This window comes from Arachis stenosperma, chromosome 6 (genome assembly GCF_014773155.1).
Source record: "Arachis stenosperma cultivar V10309 chromosome 6, arast.V10309.gnm1.PFL2, whole genome shotgun sequence".
Lineage (NCBI taxonomy): Eukaryota > Viridiplantae > Streptophyta > Magnoliopsida > Fabales > Fabaceae > Arachis > Arachis stenosperma.
In genome coordinates, this window is record NC_080382.1 from 120,937,086 (window position 1) to 120,949,222 (window position 12,137).

General features: G+C 39.8%; 1 non-coding gene across 1 annotated transcript; it reads right to left on the minus strand.

Moving 5' to 3' along the window:
• Positions 1 to 1,153: 1,153 nt before the first annotated feature.
• Positions 1,154 to 1,261, minus strand: LOC130938154 (small nucleolar RNA R71). The gene has a single exon (XR_009069330.1). It is a non-coding gene; the product is annotated as a small nucleolar RNA R71 (small nucleolar RNA).
• Positions 1,262 to 12,137: the final 10,876 nt, after the last annotated feature.

Consider the following 12,137-nt stretch of genomic DNA (forward strand, 5'->3'; position numbering starts at 1 on the left):
AATCAAATCTTTTCAATCAAATGTTTTCAAAATCAATTTCTTTCCTTTTTTCAAAGATACTTACTAACAATTAATGATTTGATTGAACATCTCAAGTATATTACCTTTTCTGTTGAGAAAGGTTTAATGTTTGAATCATATCTTTTCTTGTTAGGCAAGTCATTAAATTTTTTTAAAATCATATCTTTTAAAAATTGTTTTCAAATCATATCTTTTAAAATTGTTTTCAAATCATATCTTTTCAATCATATCTTTTCGAGCATATCTTTTTCAAATAGTTTTCAACTATATCTTTTTAACTTCTAATCTCAAAATCTTTTCAAAAATTACTTGATATTTTTTCTTTCACTCTTGATTTTCGAAAATCAATTAAAGTTTTTCAAAATATTTTCAAACTTTTTCACTTAATTTTCGAAAATTTCCTTCCCCTCTTCTCACATCCTTCTATTTATGGAATATCATTCCTTCTTAATGCACAATTCGAACTCTATCTGATCAAGTTCGAATTCTTCTACCTCTTTCTTCTGTTTTTCGTTTCCTCTGACACCTCAAGGAATCTCTATACTGTGACATAGAGGATTCCACATTCTCTTGTTCTTTTCTCTTTCATATGAGCAGGAACAAAGACAAAGGCATTCTTGTTGAAGCTGACCCTGAACCTGAGAGGACCTTGAAGCGAAAGCTAAGAGAAGCTAAGGCACAACTCTCTGTAGAGGATCTAACCGAATTCTTCAAAGGAGAAGAAGATATGGCAGCCGAAAACAACAACAATGCCAACAATGCAAGGAAGGTGCTGGGTGACTTTACTGCACCTACTCCCGACTTCTATGGGAGAAGCATCTCTATCCCTGCCATTGGAGCAAACAACTTTGAGCTTAAGCCTCAATTAGTTTCTCTAATGCAACAGAATTGCAAGTTCCATGGACTTCCATTAGAAGATCCTCATCAGTTTTTAGCTGAATTCTTGCAAATCTGTGACACTGTCAAGACTAATGGGGTAGACCCTGAGGTCTATAGACTTATGCTATTCCCTTTTGCTGTAAGAGACAGAGCTAGGACATGGTTGGACTCACAACCTAAAGAAAGCCTGGACTCTTGGGAAAAGCTAGTCAATGCCTTCTTGGCAAAGTTCTTTCCACCTCAAAAATTGAGTAAGCTTAGAGTGGAAGTCCAAACCTTCAGACAGAATGATGGAGAATCCCTCAATGAAGCTTGGGAAAGATACAAACAATTGATCAGAAAATGTCCTTCTGACATGCTTTCTGAATGGAGCATCATAGGTATTTTCTATGATGGTCTCTCTGAACTATCCAAGATGTCTTTGGATAGCTCTGCTGGAGGATCTCTTCATCTGAAGAAGACGCCTACAGAAGCTCAAGAACTCATTGAAATGGTTGCAAATAACCAATTCATGTACACTTCTGAAAGGAATCCTGTGAACAATGGGACAAGTCAGAAGAAAGGAGTTCTTGAGATTGATGCTCTGAATGCCATACTGGCTCAGAATAAGATATTGACTCAACAAGTCAATTTGATTTCTCAAAGTCTGTCTGGAATGCAAAATGCACCAAGCAATACTAAGGATGCTTCATCTAAAGAAGAAGCTTATGATCCTGAGAACCCTTTAATGGAAGAGGTGAATTACCTAGGAGAACCCTATGGGAACACCTATAATTCTTCATGGAGAAATCACCCAAATTTCTCATGGAAGGATCAAGAGAGACCTCAACAAGGTTTCAACAATAATGGTGGAAGAAACAGGTTTAGCAATGGCAAGCCTTTTCCATCATCTTCTCAGCAACAGACAGAGAATTCTAAACAGAACTCCTCTGACTTAGCAACCATGGTCTCTGATCTAATCAAAACCACTCAAAGTTTCATGACTGAAACAAGGTCCTCCATTAGGAATTTGGAGGCACAAGTGGGACAGCTGAGTAAGAAAATTACTGAACTCCCTCCAAGTACTCTTCCAAGCAATACAGAAGAAAATCCAAAAGGAGAGTGCAAGGTCATCAACATGGCCGAATTTGGAGAGGAAGGAGAGGAAGTGGACGCCACTGAGGAAGGCCTCAATGGGCGTGCACTAGCCTCCACAGAGTTCCCCAATGAGGAACCATGGGAATCTGAGGCTCAAAATGAGACCATAGAGATCCCACTGGATTTACTTCTGCCATTCATGAGCTCTGATGAGTATTCTTCCTCCGAAGAGGATGAGTATGTCACTGAAGAGCAAGTTGCTAAATACCTTGGAGCAATCATGAAGCTAAATGACAAGTTATTTGGAAATGAGACTTGGGAGGATGAACCCCCTTTGCTCACCAAAGAACTGGATGACTTGTCTAGGCAGAAATTACCTCAAAAGAAACAAGATCCTGGGAAGTTTCAATACCTTGTACCATAGGCACCATGACCTTCAAGAAGGCTCTGTGTGACTTAGGGTCAAGTGTAAACCTCATGCCTCTCTCTGTAATGGAGAAGCTAGGGATCTTTGAGGTACAAGCTGCAAGAATCTCACTAGAGATGGAAGACAACTCAAGAAAACAAGCTCATGGACTTGTAGAGGATGTTTTGGTAAAGATTGAGGACCATTACATCCCTACTGATTTCATAGTCCTAGAGACTGGGAAGTGCATGGATGAATCCATCATCCTTGGCAGACCCTTCCTAGCCACAGCAAAGGCTGTGATTGATGTTGATGGAGGTGAACTGATCATTCAAGTGAATGAAGAATCCTTTGTGTTTAAGGCTCAAGGATATCCCTCTGTCACCATGGAGAAGAAGCATGAAGAGCTTCTCTCAAATCAGAGTCAAACAGAGCCCCCACAGTCAAACTCTAAGTTTGGTGTTGGGAGGCCACAACCAAACTCTAAGTTTGGTGTTGAACCCCCACATTCAAACTCTAAGTTTGGTGTTGGGAGGTTCCAACATTGCTCTGAGTATCTGTGAGGCTCCATGAGAGCCCTCTGTCAAGCTACTGACATTAAAGAAGCGCTTGTTGGGAGGCAACCCAATGTTATGTTTTATCTATTTTCTTTTGTTATTTTTTGTTATTTTGTAGGTTGATGATCATAAGAAGACACAAAATCAATTGAAAAAACAAAAACAGAATGAAAAGCAGGAAGAAAAACAGCACACCCTGGAGGAAGAACCCACTGGCGTTTAAACGCCAGTGAGGCTAGAAGTTGGGCGTTTAACGCCCAGTCTGGCACCATTCTGGGCGTTTAACGCCAGAAAGGGGCACCAGACTGGCGTTAAACGCCAGAAAAGGGCAAGAACCTGGCGTTAAACGCCAGGAATGGGCATCAGCCCGGCGTTTAACGCCAGAAATGGCTCAAAACGTGATTTTGAATGCCATTTGGTGCAGGGATGACTTTTCCTTGACACCACAGGATCTGTGGACCCCACAGGATCCCCACAAACCCCACCACTCTCTCTCTCTTCTTCACCCATTCATCAATCACCTCAACTCCTCTTCCCCAAAAACCATTCACCTATCAAATCCCATCTTTCTCCTCACCACTCACATCCATCCTTCATAAAACCCCACCTACCTCACCATTCAAATTCAAACCACTTTCCCTCCCAAACCCACCCATACATGACCGAACCATGTGCCCCCCTCTCCTATATTAACCCTTCTTCACCCCTTCATTTTCACACAACCTAAACACCACTTCTCCCCCTCCTTGGCCGAATACAAAGCCACTCCCTTCTTCCTCATTTCTTCTTCTTCTACTCTCTTCTTTCTTCTTTTGCTCGAGGACGAGCAAACCTTTTAAGTTTGGTGTGGTAAAAGCATTGCTTTTTGTTTTTCCATAACCATTTATGGCATCCAAGGCCGGAGAAACCTCTAGAAAGAGGAAAGGGAAGGCAAAAGCTTCCACCTCCGAGTCATGGGAGATGGATAGATTCATCTCAAGGGTGCATCAAGACCACTTCTATGAAGTTGTGGCCTTGAAGAAGGTGATCCCCGAGGTCCCTTTTTCACTCAAAAAGGGTGAATATCCGGAGATCCGACATGAGATCCGAAGAAGAGGTTGGGAAGTCCTTACCAACCCCATTCAACAAGTCGGAATTTTGATGGTTCAAGAGTTCTATGCCAACGCATGGATCACCAAGAACCATGATCAAAGTGTGAACCCGGATCCAAAGAATTATCTTACTATGGTTCGGGGGAAATACTTGGATTTTAGTCCGGAAAGTGTAAGGTTGGCGTTCAATTTGCCCATGATGCAAGGGGATGAACATCCTTACACTAGAAGGGTCAACTTTGATCAAAGGTTGGACCAAGTCCTCACAGTTATATGTGAAGAGGGCGCACAATGAAAAAGAGATTTATGAGGGAAGCCGGTTCAATTGAAAAGGCATGACCTCAAACCCGTGGCTAGAGGATGGTTGGAGTTTATCCAACGCTCAATCATTCCCACTAGCAACCGGTCTGAAATTACTCTAGACCGGGCCATCATGATTCATAGCATCATGATTGGAGAAGAAGTGGAAGTTCATGAGGTCATAGCCCAAGAACTCTACAAGGTGGCGGACAAGTCCTCTACCTTAGCAAGGTTAGCCTTTCCTCACCTCATTTGTCACCTCTGCTATTCAGTTGGAGTTAACATAGAGGGAGACATCCCCATTGATGAGGACAAGCCCATCACTAAGAAAAGGATGGAGCAAACAAGAGACCCCTCTCATCATGAGATCCCTGAGATACCTCAAGGGATGCACTTTCCTCCACAAGACTATTGGGTGCAAATTAACACCTCCCTAGGACAATTGAGTTCCAACATGGGACAACTAAGGGTGGAGCACCAAGAACACTCCATTCTCCTCCATGAAATTAGAGAAGATCAAAGAATCATGAGAGAGGAGCAACAAAGACAAGGAAGAGACATTGAGGAGCTCAAGCACTCCATAAGACCTTCAAGAGGAAGAACAAGCCGCCATCACTAAGGTGGACCCGTTCTTTAATCTCCTTGTTCTTTAATTTTCTGTTTTTCGAATTTTAGTGCTTTATGTTTGTCCATGTTTGTGTCTTGTGATCATTAGTGTCTTAGTGTCTATGCCTTAAAGTTATGAATGTCCTATGAATCCATCACCTTTCTTAAATTAACAATGTTCTTAATTGAAAAAGATAAGAATTGCATGAATTTTGAATTTTACAACAGTTTAATTATTTTGATGTGGTGGCAACACTTTTGTTCTCTGAATGTATGCTTGAACAGTGCATATGTCTTTTGAATTTGTGGTTCATGAATGTTGGCTCTTGAAAGAATGATGAAAAAGGAGACATGTTACTGAGGATCTGAAAAATCATAAAAATGATTCTTGAAGCAAGAAAAAGCAATGAATACAAAAAAAAAAGAGAAAAAACGAAAAAAAAAAAGAAAAGAGAAAAAAAGAAAGAAATAAAGTTGTGATCCAAGGCAATAAGAGTGTGCTTAAGAACCCTGGACACCTCTAATTGGGGACTTTAGCAAAGCTGAGTCACAATCTGAAAAGGTTCACCCAATTATGTGTCTGTGGCATGTATGTATCCGGTGGTAATACTGGAAGACAGAGTGCTTTGGGCCACGGTCAAGACTCAATAAGTAGCTGTGTTCAAGAATCATCATACTTAACTAGGAGAATCAATAACACTATCTGGATTCTGAGTTCCTAAAGAAGCCAATCATTCTGAATTCCAAAGGATAAAGTGAGATGCCAAAACTGTTCAGAGGCAAAAAGCTAAAAGCCCCGCTCATCTAATTAATACTGATCTTCATAGATGTTTTTGGAGTTCATTGCATATTCTCTTCTTTTTATCCTATTTGATCTTCAGTTGCTTGGGGACAAGCAACAATTTAAGTTTGGTGTTGTGATGAGCGGACAATTTGTACCCTTTTTGGCATTGTTTTTAGTATGTTTTTAGTATCTTTTAGTTAGTTTTTATTATATTTTTATTAGTTTTTAGTTAAAATTCACTTTTCTGGACTTTACTATGAGTTTGTGTGTTTTTCTGTGATTTCAGGTATTTTCTGGCTGAAATTGAGGGATCCGAGCAAAAATCTGATTCAGAGACTGAGAAGGACTGCAGATGCTGTTGGATTCTGACCTCCCTGCACTCGAAGTGGATTTTCTGGAGCTACAGAAGCCCAATTGGCGCGCTCTCAACGGCGTTGGAAAGTAGACATCCTGGGCTTTCCAGAAATATATGATAGTCCATACTTTGCCCAAGATTTGATGGCCCAAACCGGCGTTCAAAGTCACCCTCAGGAATTCCAGCGTTAAACGCCGGAACTGGCACCAAAATGGGAGTTAAACGCCCAAACTGGCATAAAAGCTGGCGTTTAACTCCAAGAAGAGTCTCTACACGAAAATGCTTCATTGCTCAGCCCAAGCACACACCAAGTGGGCCCGGAAGTGGATTTTTATGTCATTTACTCATCTTTGTACACCTTAGGCTACTAGTTTTCTATAAGTAGGACCTTTTACTATTGTATTAGACATCTTGGTAGCTATCTTTGAGTTTCATGCTATCTTAGATCATTTGGGAGGCTGGCCATTCGGCCATGCCTAGACCTTGTTCTTATGTATTTTCAACGGTGGAGTTTCTACACACCATAGATTAAGGTGTGGAGCTCTGCTGTACCTCGAGTATTAATGCAATTACTATTGTTCTTCTATTCAATTCCGCTTGTTCTTTGTCCAAGATATTCATTTGCACTCAATAACTTGATGAATGTGATGATTATGTGACACTCATCATCATTCTCACTTATGAACAAGTGACTGACAACCACTCTGTTCTACAAGCAAACAAGGCTCTAGTGTTTATCTCTTGGATTCCTGATACACGATGCATGGTTGATCGCCTGACAACCGAGTGCTCGCCTGACAAACGAGCCAGCCATTCCGTGAGATCAGAGTCTTCGTGGTATAGGCGAGAACTGATGGCGGCATTCAAGAGAATCCGGAAGGTCTAACCTTGTCTGTGGTATTCTGAGTATGATTCAATGATTGAATGACTGTGACGTGCTTCAAACTCCTAGCAGGCGGGGCGTTAGTGACAGACGCAAAAGAATCACTGGATTCTATTCCGGCCTGACCGAGAACCGACAGCTGATTAGCCATATGCTGTGACAGAGCATAGGAACATTTTCACTGAGAGGATGGGAGGTAGCCACTGACAACGGTGAAACCCTTGCATAAGCTTGCCATGGAAAGGAGTAAGAAGGATTGGATGAAGACAGTAGGAAAGCAGAGAGACGGAAGGGAAAGCATCTTCATACGCTTATCTGAAGCTCTCACCAATGATATACATAAGTATCTCTATCTTTATCTTTATGTTTTATTCATCATCTATACCCATTTGAGTCTGCCTGACTAAGATTTGCAAGGTGACCATAGCTTGCTTCATACCAACAATCTCTGTGGGATCGACCCTTACTCGCGTAAGGTTTATTACTTGGACGACCCAGTGCAATTGCTGGTTAGTTGTGCGAAGTTGTAGTGATCACAATTTCGTGCACCAAAGTTCGCATCCCAGCATTTTTCAAACAAGAAAAAGACTTCAAACAAGCAAGCATTTTCAGAAGCATAAGTCATCACAGTTTACCAAACAAAAAAGCATTCCCAAAACGTCAAAACGCGGCAAGTAGAAATTGCTAAAGGTACGAACTTTCTCAAAATCAGAAACAAAAGCGATCAAGTAAAGCAAGGAACAGATGCAGATTCTCTATCAGAAGCAACAACAAAACCCTAGAAAGCCTCGACGGAAATGCCAAAAGAGCGCACGAAAGAAAGCCAAGGAAAACACGTTTACAGCGACAAACAAACGCAAGATCACGAAAAGGTTCAAACTTTCAAACATGCAAAATCAAAGCTTCACTAAAAAACTAAAAGTAAAGCCGCGAAAGAAGCAAGAAAGTTAGTACCAACCTGAAAAAAGCAGCAGGCTTCGAGGAAGTTGAAGAGGGAAGGCGAAAATCTGGAATTGCTCTCTCAAAAGTAAAAGAGAAGACACGAGCAAAAGCAACGTCGCTGGGCTGAAATGCGGAACTACAAAACTCCAGGCAGAGGCTTCAGAAAAATCAAACAACGCCGCAACACGAAAAAAGTTGAAAGCGAGAGAAATGCGAAGAAGTTACGAAAAGGGCGAAGGAGAGAAACCGTTTCTGGGTTTTCAAAATCAAGATAAAAGAGCCAAAGGGAAACGGGGAAATTAATGTTAAAATTAATGTAGGCATTAAACCCTCGCACGTTTCCAAAGCGCCGATATAAAAGCGCGCGCTTATAAGAAGAAAAACGTTCTACATTCAAAAGCTTCTACAAAGGAATCGACAAAATGCTTGAGTTCGGCTTCACTAAAGAAGGACCGAAGTCAATGACTCGACCTCAAAAAGAAGACCGAGCTCAAGCAGGGGCACTGTTCATACCCTGGGTTGAGCTGACCGACCCGGGATATTCGACAGACAAAGCGACCGACCTCTTCATGTCAGGACAACCCGACCTCTTCCCAAAGAGCTCGGTCAAGTCCCCAGAAAGCCCAAAGAAGGGCCCAAATAGAGGAACACGCCCCAAATCCTAAGGCAGCCCAAGCCTACAGAAAGAAGGGCGGTTCCCTTAAAAGATAAAGATGATCTCACTTAAAGATAAGATAAAGATAAGATAAGATAACTAACTTATCTTATCCACAGAAGGCCACATCTCACCATTATAAATACACTGGAGCACCCAAGTATAACTCATACTCTGATTCTACTCAATACCTGCTTAATACCCTTGCTAACTTAAGCATCGGAGTCCCTTGCAGGTACCCCCCACCCTCCAGGGACGAAGGATCAGCAGCACTTTCAAGTGTCACAAGTCGGACACACAAGCTTCGGCGACTATATACCCGCCAGACACATCAGCTCCGACCAACGCAGAAGATCTCGACCGAGATCGACCTATAGTTTTAGGTAACCCTCGGAACAGTTGGTTATAGTTTTCCATTTTTCCTTGCAATTTTCCATGTTTTGCTTTTATGCACACAAGGTGTTTGTGAAAATGCCAATTATAGATTTTGGGTAGATTTTCACACCTTGGCTTGGGGTTTGAGTTCCTAGGATACTAGAGTCATAATGTCTAATATTTAGTGGTAATTCTTGGGTAGTTAGTTGACTCTTGTTTCCATTGACGCTAGATTTTTATCAACTAGTTTGGTAAGTTAGCTAGGACTTATGGATTAAGGTCAATTATGCTTGCTTGACTTATTCCTCAATGTTAGGGGTTAACTAAGCGAGATTGACTCATCATAATTATCATAGTTGTGGTTATGACGATGATAGGATTCCTTGGATCTTCATTCCCAAGTCAAGGCTCTTTTATGCATATCTTAGCATTTTCACTAGTTTTGATCTTGTTGCCCTTTTATTTGCATTAATTACAATTTTGATCATTCCTTAGTTCCTTTATTTGCTTAGTTCTTTCAATCTTTAGTTCTTTCATTTCGAAACCCCTTCTTGCCTTAACAACCGAAAGCGTAACACTTCAATTGCATTCCAAGGGAAGAACGACCCGAGGTTGAACTACTCTTAATCTCAGTTACTTTGATTTGAATTTTAACATTTGATCGATGACCAATTGTTGGGTTTGGACTATACTTGCAATGGACAAATTCTATTTTTAGTATAAAAATCCAAACCTATGAAATTTGGGCTTTGTCAGCTTCTAATTGTCACAAATTATTTTCTATATTGCTTTCGGATGAGCGGATATTTTATACGCTTTTTGGGGGTAATTTCATGTAGATTTTAGTATGTTTTAATTATTTTTTAGTATAATATTATTAGTTTTTAGGCAAAAATTATATTTCTGGACTTTACTATGAGTTTGTGTATTTTTCTGTGATTTCAGGTATTTTCTTGTTGAAATTGAGGGAGCTGAGCAAAAAGCTGAGTTAGGTTGAAAAAGGACTGCTGATGCTGTTGGATCCTGACCTCCCTGCACTCGGAATAGAGTTTTTAGAGCTACAGGAGTCCAATTGATGCTCTCTCAATTGCGTTGGAAAGTAAACATCCAGGACTTTCCAGCAATATATAATAGTTCATACTTTGCGCGAAGATAGATGACGTAAACTGGCGATCAACGCCAGTTTCATGTTGCAGTCTGGCGTCCAGCGCCAGAAACAGGTTACAAGTTGGAGTTCAACGCCCAAAACACGTTACAACCTGGCGTTCAACTCCAGAAACAGCCCAAGCACGTGAGAGGCTTAAGTCTCAACCCCAGCACACACCAAGTGGGCCCCAGAAGTGGATCTCTGCACCAATTATCTTAGTTTACTCATTCTCTGTAAACCTAGGTTACTAGTTTAGTATTTAAACAACTTTTAGAGACTTATTTTGTATCTCATGACATTTTAGATCTGAAATTTGTACCTTTTGGCAGCATGATTCTCTAAATTCCATTGTTGGGGGTGAGGAGCTCTGTAGCGTCTCGATGAATTAATGCAATTACTTATATTTTTCCATTCAAATATGCGTGTTCCTATCTAAGATGTTCATTCGCGCTTAACTATGGAGAAGGTGATGAAACCGTGACACTCATCACCTTCCTCAACCCATGAACGAGTGTCTAACAACCACCTCCGTTCTACATCAGATTGAATGAGTATCTCTTAGATTCCTTAATCAGAATCTTCGTGGTATAAGCCAGATTGATGGCGGCATCCATGAGAATCCGGAAAGTCTAAACCTTGTCTGTGGTATTCCAAGTAGGATTCTGGGATTGGATGGCTGTGACGAGCTTCAAACTCGCGAGTGTTGGGCGTGATGACAAACGCAAAAGAATCAATGGATTCTATTCCGACATGATCGAGAACCAACAGCTGATTAGCCATGCTGTGACAGAGCATTTGGACCATTTTCACTGAGAGGATGGGAAGTATCCATTGACAACGGTGACACCCTACATAGAGCTTGCCATGGAAGGAACCTTGCATTATGGTATTGAGTTGAATATTACATTACAGGAATTCAGAAGACAAAGCATCTCCAAAACTCCAACATATTTTCCATTACTGCACAACAAGTAATTATTTCAGGCTCTTTTATTTTTCTAATTATTCAAACTGATAATTATAATTGATATCCTGACAATAATCTCCGTGGGATCGACCCTTATCACATAAATTACTTGGACGACCCAGTGCACTTGCTGGTTAGTGGTACGAAATCATAAGAAATCTTGATTTTGATATTGGGATTAAAATTTCGTGCACCAAGTTTTTGGCACTGTTGCCGGGGATTGTTTGAGTTTGAACAACTAAAGGTTTATTTTGTTGCTTAGATTAGGAATAAATTATTTTTGTTGCTATAGAGTCATTAAATTCTGAGTCCTTTATTTCCTTTTCAAAAATTTTTTAAAAATATTATTTTTTTATCAAATTTTAATTTTTTTCGTGAGTTAGTGTCTTGTTCTAAGTTTGGTGTCAATTGCATATCTTGTATTCTTTAAATTTTCGAACTAGTGTTCTTTGTTTTCATTGATCTTCAAATTGTTCTGTCAATTTTTCTTGTTTGATCTTGGTTTGTCTGTTCTGTGTCTTTTCTGTTTTCTTGTGCTTTTTCAAAACATTAGCTTTCAAAAATTTATTTTATCTATAAAAATAATACATCTTTAAAACACGTTACATTTACTGCCCAATTGCTAGAGCGTTGGTCTATGTTCTTGGTAATTGGGTATCTTCTTTTTAAAATTTTTCAAAAATAATTTTTTTGATTGAATCTTGTGCCAAACTTTAAGTTTGGTGTTTTGTTGTTAATCTTTTTTAATTTTCGAAAATTTTATTGAGTTTCTAAAAATTTTAAGTTTGGTGTTCTTTCTTTTGTTCTTGTTGTTCTTGGGAATCTTCAAGGTGTTCTGAGTCTTCTTTATGTTTTGATCTTAAAATTTTTAAGTTGGTGTTCCTTGGTGTTTTCCCTCCAAAATTTTGAAAACAAGGAGCATTAGATCTAAAAATTTTAAGTCTGTGTCTTTTGTGTGTTTTTCTCTTCATCAAAAAATTCAAAATTCAAAAAAAATATCTTTTCTAACTATTTTTAAGCCATATTTTCGAATTTTTTATAAAAATTCAGATTTCAATTTCAAATTTTTCAAATCTTATCCTTTTAAGATTT